Source organism: Delphinus delphis, chromosome 11 (genome assembly GCF_949987515.2).
Source record: "Delphinus delphis chromosome 11, mDelDel1.2, whole genome shotgun sequence".
Lineage (NCBI taxonomy): Eukaryota > Metazoa > Chordata > Mammalia > Artiodactyla > Delphinidae > Delphinus > Delphinus delphis.
This window is the reverse complement of record NC_082693.1, coordinates 40,022,923-40,030,343: the sequence shown is the minus strand read 5'-3', so window position 1 is coordinate 40,030,343 and position 7,421 is coordinate 40,022,923. Positions and strand designations below refer to the sequence as shown.

At 35.3% G+C, this 7,421-nt stretch overlaps 1 pseudogene; it reads right to left on the bottom strand.

The window, feature by feature from the left end:
* Positions 1-4,483: 4,483 nt before the first annotated feature.
* Positions 4,484-7,096, bottom strand: LOC138414218 (E3 SUMO-protein ligase KIAA1586-like; annotated as a pseudogene).
* Between the last annotated feature and the right edge of the window lie 325 nt (positions 7,097-7,421).

Here is a 7,421-nt window from a genome sequence, read left to right as displayed (position 1 = left end):
CTTTTACAGTCTTCCATGGAATTGAAATTTTTTCCATTAAGAGAATTGTGTAAAGACCGAAATAAATGGAATTCCAAAGGTGCAATGTCTGGTGAATACGGTGGATGAATCAGAACTTCCCAGCCAAGCTGTAACCGTTTTTGCCTGGTCATCAAAGAAACATGCAGTTTTGCGTTATCCTGATGGAAGATTATGTGTTTTCTGTTGACTAATTCCAGACGCTTTTCGTCAAGGGCTGTTTTCAGTTGGTCTAATTGGGAGCAGCTCTTGTTGGAATTAATTGTTCAGTTTTCCAGAAGGAGCTCATAATAGAGGACTCCCTTCCAATCCCACCATATACACATCACCTTCTTTGAATAAAGACAGGCCTTTGGTGTGGTTGGTGGTGGTTCATTTCACTTGCCCCACGATCTCTTCCGTTCCACATTATTGTACAGTATCCACTTGTCATCACCCGTCACAATTTGTTTTAAAAACGGAACATTTTCATTACATTTCAGTTGAGAATCGCATGAGGAAATACGGTCAAGAAGGTTTTTTTCGCTTAACTTATGTGGAACCCAAACATCAAAGCGATAACCAAGCTGGTGCAAATGATTTTCAATGCTTGATTTGGATATTTTGAGTATGTCAGCTATCTCCCGCATGGTTTAAAGTTGACTGTTCTCAATTAATGTCTCGATTTGATCGCTATCAACTTAAACTTAAACTCGGTCCACCCGACCGTGGAGCATCATCCAGCGAGAAATCTCCAGCACGGAACTTTGCAAACCACTTTTGACATGTTCGATCAGTCACAGTACCTTTTCCATACACTGCACAAACATTTTTTTTTTTGCATTTCAGTTGCATTTTGACCTTTCTTGAAATAATAAAGCATAATATGCCAAAAATATTGCTTTTTTCTTCCATCTTCAATGTTAAAATAGCTCCACAAAAATTCACCAATTTTGATTTTTTTTTTTATGCACGCTGATATGACAGCTGTCACAATACAGTCTAACAAAATTGTTTCGAATGAAGTTAAAGACAACTAAGTGCTACTAGAGCCATCTTATGGAAAAAATTGAATAAACTCTTTGGCCAAACCAATATTATATGTGATATATATAGATATGATCTATTACACATTAAATAGTAGATATTTATGTGATTCGAAAAGTATTTAGATAAGAACCACAATATTTAACTTAAATCTTCATCCTTCTTTTAAGATTTAGAAAAAAACTACTCTTGAGAGTTTAATTTTTTCATTCACAGTTATCAAAATGATTCCTTATGGGCCTACCCAAAAAGGCAAATTTATATAATACTTTAAATATATAAAGCTTTTAAGTTCAATTAAATCATAGTGTATCATACGACTACAAACTTTTTTACATTGTTTTTTAAGATTTTTTTCCCCTGATTTTTCTCTATACCTAATTTAAAATAATAGTTATTCCTGGAAAACAATGTGTAACATATTAAGATCTCTGTTGTTTTTTACTCTATACATTCTCCTAAGGCAATCTCGTCTTCTCAGGGTACTTCGTTACCATCATGTACACTGATAATTTTGACCTATATAGCTCAGAAACAGATCCAAGGTTTTCTGAGGCCTAAAGCTTACACAATCGGGAAATTAAGTTCACACAACTTAAGAAAATTAATATAGCTCTTCAAATATAGAATTCTTAGCGCCTGTCTCAGAGCCTTGAAAGGAGACTTTGCAAAAGAGACCTGGAGTAACTTCATCAGTTTCACAGCAAATCTGCCTCTGCTATAGCTGTATCTTACAGCCAGATACTTCTCTTAGCGACTATTGAACTATCCTCTAGTTGCCTACTGGATATCTCTCCTTTTAAGTCCCCCATTAAATTTTTTAAATTAATTTTTATTGGAGTATAGTTGCTTTTACAATGTTGTGTTCCTCCGTTAAAATTAACAGGCCCACAGTTGAACTTGGTTTCTCCTTTCTACTCTTCCACCACTACCATAAGGAGCTTGCTAGTTTTCCTGCATTCTCTCCAGATCAGGAAATAGCACCAGCATTCACGCAGCTGCATGTTACCTCCATATCCAAGCAAACCATCAAGTCTTGACAATTCATCTTCCAAATAATGACATTCACATCTCTCTCGTTCATCTACTTTTCTCCAACTCCAATCCCAATCTAGTTCAGGTCATCAACTTCTCTTACCTAGATTATTCCAACAGTCACCTAATGGGTCTCCTAGCCTCCAGTTTTGCCACCTTCTAAACTGTTCTTCATGTTGCAACCAAATATGCATCTGATCATATCACTCCCTGGTCTCTGTACAAACTTCAATACGCCTAAGAAATTACTTGGCATTGTTGTTAAAAAACAAACAAACAAACATAGATTTGGGAACTTTACCCTAGTGATTTTAACTTTTTATTATTTTTATTTCTTTGGCCGGGCCCCACAGCATGCAGGATCTTAGTTTCCTGACCAGGGATCAAACCCATGCCCACTGCAGTGGAAGCGCGGAGTCCTAACAACTGGACCGCAGGGAAATCCCTACCCCAGTGATTTTGGTTCAATAGGTTTGGGGTAGCATATAGGAGTGGGCAATTTTAATACGACTTGTACGTGATTCTGATGTAGGTAATCTGTACTTTAAGGCACAATGTTTAATGGCTCCCCAGTACTCCTACAGTGGAGTTCAAACTCCTTAACATGTCTTCCAATGCCCTGTAAAATCTGGGCCCTGCTTACCTTTCTGGTTTCATGTGACTACTACTTCCTGTATTCTAGGGTTAAGCTATATTGAACATTTCCCCATTTCTAAAGAAAGCATATCCCAACTATGCTTTGTTCTCCCCAGTTGATCCCATCCAATCTATCTATCCTTCCAGTGAACCAATCAAACACACACAACCCTCTGCCTTGCTAATTCTTATTTACCATTCAGTTTAGACATAAATTCCACTAGGAAGACTTTTGAGTCCCCAACCTTTCTAAGGGCTATAACAGCCTCCTATATTTTTCCCAATCACATACTTACCTAAAGTATTCTATTAATTTATTAACTAACCCTAACCCACTGAATCACTGTCTTGTTCTCCAGTGAATTCCCCAGTGCTTGGCACTGTACCTAGCATATTATAGGCACTCAATAAACATTTATTGAATGAAAAAATGAATGACTTTTACTTAGAAGAAGTTGAATGAAGTTAAGGGAAACAAGATAAAGATTGTATTTATGCAATGGAAAATACGTACACCAATGCAGAAGTGCCAGGGGGAACTACAGAAAGATAACCACAGCAAATAAGCTAGGAGGAAAATGAACAAAGGATTTGAAGAAGCAATTCACAGCAAAGAAATTCAAATGGCCAATAAGCATGAAAAAACATATTTATTCTTGTTATCAATTAGACAAGTACAAATTAAACCAATGATACTGTCATTCCATACCCATCAAACTGGCAAAGATTTATGTCTGTTAATACCAACTTTTGGCAAGGATGTAGAGAAATGAGATCTCACACTACAGATGGAAGGATAAACTGGAGGCATATACCTAGCAATTCTAGCATATAAGTACAAGGATGTCCTTTTAACACTGTTTATAAAGTGAAAAAATGGAAATAATGAAAATATCCAGCAGTGATATATGTTTCAATGGAATACTTCAAAGCATTTAAAAATGAATTAGTTACACATATGAATATGGATAGTGCCTCACAATAAAGAATAAATAATTAATGTCAGTGGTGCAAATGTTGAGAAATCAGGAGTGAAGAAACGAAGGACCCAACACAGGAGAAAAGCAAAGGGTCATGGTATAACCATCATTTGATGATCCCAATCTGGTAACTCTTTTCCCAATAAATTTCTTGTCATTAAATTTGATACATGACCTACTACTGAACTACCATTTCTCACCTGGTACAAATTCATTAAAATGAAGCATTTTTCAGCTTTAGCACTATTGACTGCAATAGTGGGGTTTTTTTTAGCTTTTTGAATAGTTGCAGGGAGTGTAACATTGTTTAATTCTACATTATTATCTACAAATCCCTGAAAAGTTCATGTTTAAAATTTCACTTAAATAATACAATTTCCCCCTACCAGCGATCCACTGTGAAGTTAGTTCCTCACAAGGCCAAGGAGATGGTTCTAATAAATCAAAATAATTCAAAATGCTTTGTTTCTAATAAAAGACATAAATTCATTACTTTTTAGTAACACATTTCTAGGCAGAGCTTCAAATTTATTTTTATTAAATGGAATGTCTTGGGACTTCCCTGGCGGTACAGTGGTTAAGGCTCTGTGCTTCCAGAGCAGGGGGTGTGGGTTCGATCCCTGGTGGGGGAACTAGGATCCCACAGGCCATGAAGTGCAGTCAAAAAAAAAAAAAAAAGTTGAAAAAAATAAATGGAATGTCTTTAAACTTATCTGACTTAAATCTCTGACATGAGATTCATGCTTTCTAATACCAATTTTAAATTTTCTAAAGCTTTTATGACACACTTAATTTTTTTTAACTTTCTGACTAGTAGTTGATCTTCATTGCAATGCAATTGAAAGTAATGAAAAATTTCAAAGAATATCAATCATTAAAACAAGGTCTTGGGCTTCCCTGGTGCTGCAGTGGTTAAGAATCCGCCTGCCAATGCAGGGGACACAGGTTCAAGCCCTGGTCCGGGAAGATCCCACATGCCACGGAGCAACTAAGCCCATGCACTACAACTACTGAGCCTGCACTCTAGAGCCCGAGCCACAACTACTGAGCTCACGTGCCACAACTACTGAAGCCTGTGCACCTAGAGTCCGTGCTCCGCAACAAAAGCCACCACAATGAGAAGTCCACACACTGCAATGAAGAGTAGCCCTGCTCGCCGCAACTAGAGAAAGCCCACACACAGCAACGAAGACCCAATGCAGCCAAAGATAAATTTTAAAAAACAAGGTTTTGTCATTTCTCCAAAGACGACATACAGATACCCAAGAGGTGCATGAAAAGCTGCTCAACATCACTAATTATTAGAGAAATCCAAATCAAAACTACAATGAGGTATCACCTCACACCAGTTAGAATGGGCATCATCAGAAAATCTACAAACAACAAATGCTGGAGAGAGTGTGCAGAAAAGGGAACCCTCTTGCAGTGTTGGTGGTAATGTAAATTGATACAGCCACTATGGAAAACAGTATGGAGGTTCCTTAAAAAACTAAAAATAGAATCACCATATGACCCAACAATCCCACTACTGGGCATATACCCAGAGAAAACCATAATTCAAAAAGACACATGCACCCCAATTTACAATAGCCAGATCATGGAAGCAACCTAAATGCCCATCGACAGATGAATGAATAAAGAAGATGTGGCACATATATACAATGGAATATTACTCAGTCATAAAAAGGAACAAAAGTGGGTCATTTGTAGAGACGTGGATGGACCTAGACTGTCATACAGAGTGAAGTAAGTCAGAAAGAGAAAAACAAATATCGTATATTAACGCATATATGTGGAATCTAGAAAAATGGTACAGATGAACCAGTTTGCAAGGCAGAAATAGAGACAGATGTAGAGAGCAAACGTACAGACACCAAGAGGGGAGAGTGGGGGGTGGTGGGGATGGTGGTGTGATGAATTGGGAGATAGGGATTGACATGTATACACTAATATGTATAAAATAGATAACAAATAAGAACCTGCTGTATAAAAAAATAATAATAAAATAAAATTCAAAAAAAACAAACAAACAAGGTCTTGTAAGAAAGTAATCTTAGCTAATCTCTTTGCCAAACCAGAATAAAAAGAATGAGAAAAATGTATATATGATGAAGTATATGCCTGACATACAGCAGTGGCAGTTTGTAAACTACATGCCACCCATCTCAATCTCAGTACTAGATCAGGTTTTTTTTTAATTGTAGTTGATTTACAATGTGGTGTTATAGACCAGTTTTAATAATCTCAATTTCAAGTTCTTTAGCTACAGTTTCCAATCAACTTTATTTTTGTTAGATTGGTGATAAATAGAATAAATTTTATCCAGAATATTTTTAAACAATTGACTTCCATTTCAGATACTGAATTGCAATTGATGACTTAGTGCCAAATAATGGCTTCAGGAAAATTTTCTAACAAATTTGCAGCTATTCCAGACTTCCTTTCCACTATTGTACAAGCACCATTAGAACAAAATGCGATTAAGTTTGCTTTCAAATATTATCAAGGCCACAATCATTTAAAGTAGACAATAATGTATTAGGAATACACTCTGTTGTGGCTGACACAAGCAACAAATACAATTACCAATACAGAAATTGATTCAACTGTGCACTGCAGATAAATCACTAGGCTCTTTTCTTCAAACGTGTAGATGCCTGATCAATTATAGTACCTATTTGGCATTCTCTTCTATAATATTCTTAAATATCTTCATATAATTTCTTTTGCAATATGGTCTGCTGTTCTTGTTGCATGTAAACAATTGTCTGTGTCTATTCCATTCTCCTCTTTCAACTTTATTGCTGCCCTCACTATCAGATAAAGGTCTACTATGTTTTACTAAACTGTGAAGAGTATTAAAAACATCTATGACAGTATCAATATTTTTTTAATTTAGTTTATACATTAAATTGGAGATTGAGTCATTAGTTGATTCTTTTAACAAATCGTGAATTTTAGTAGTCTTTAGGAAAAATCATATTCCTTAATTTTTTTTTTTCAGAAAAGTGTGCCTAGTAGTTTTATTAGTACCATTTGGGGTTACTCCATATGCCCTCCATTCCTTGGACATATGAACATGCTTTTCTTCTCTCCCTCCCTAACACTGAAATATCAAACAATCCTTATATATTAGTTTATGTTCTTTTATTTCAAGCAATTTGTGCTGCTCTGAAAACATAAACACTTGTCTTTTCGTTCCAACAATCTGGAAGCACAAGGTTATCTACCTCCTTTGCTAACCATGATGGTGTTTCTTCAATGACTAGTTGTTCAACAACTTTGAAATTTTTTTCCATTAGCTTAGGTATCCTACAATTTTCACTCCTATCATTTTCTGTGTCTGTTTTAAACTTCATCAGATTTAAAAAACTTAATAAGTCACTCTGTTACTTTGGCATTTTAGGGATCTGGATCTGAAAAATAATTTTAAGTTAGTAAAATTCACAATACTACTTGGGCGTTAACAAAATTTTTTAAAATAATTTTAATATGATTTTAGAAATAGCATACATTTTATTTTTTAATTAAAATTTTTTTATTACATTGTAATTAGCTAAACCAATATTTTGTACCCTGCTTATAAATGTAGAGCTGGGAAAAAATAAGTCACAGATGGTATTCTTAGCTTTTGGTATTAATTTTTTTAATGCAAACTTCTAAGAATATGCTAATATTTGGTTTCACATAAAAGATTTAGAAAGTGGTATTTTGTTTCCATTATTT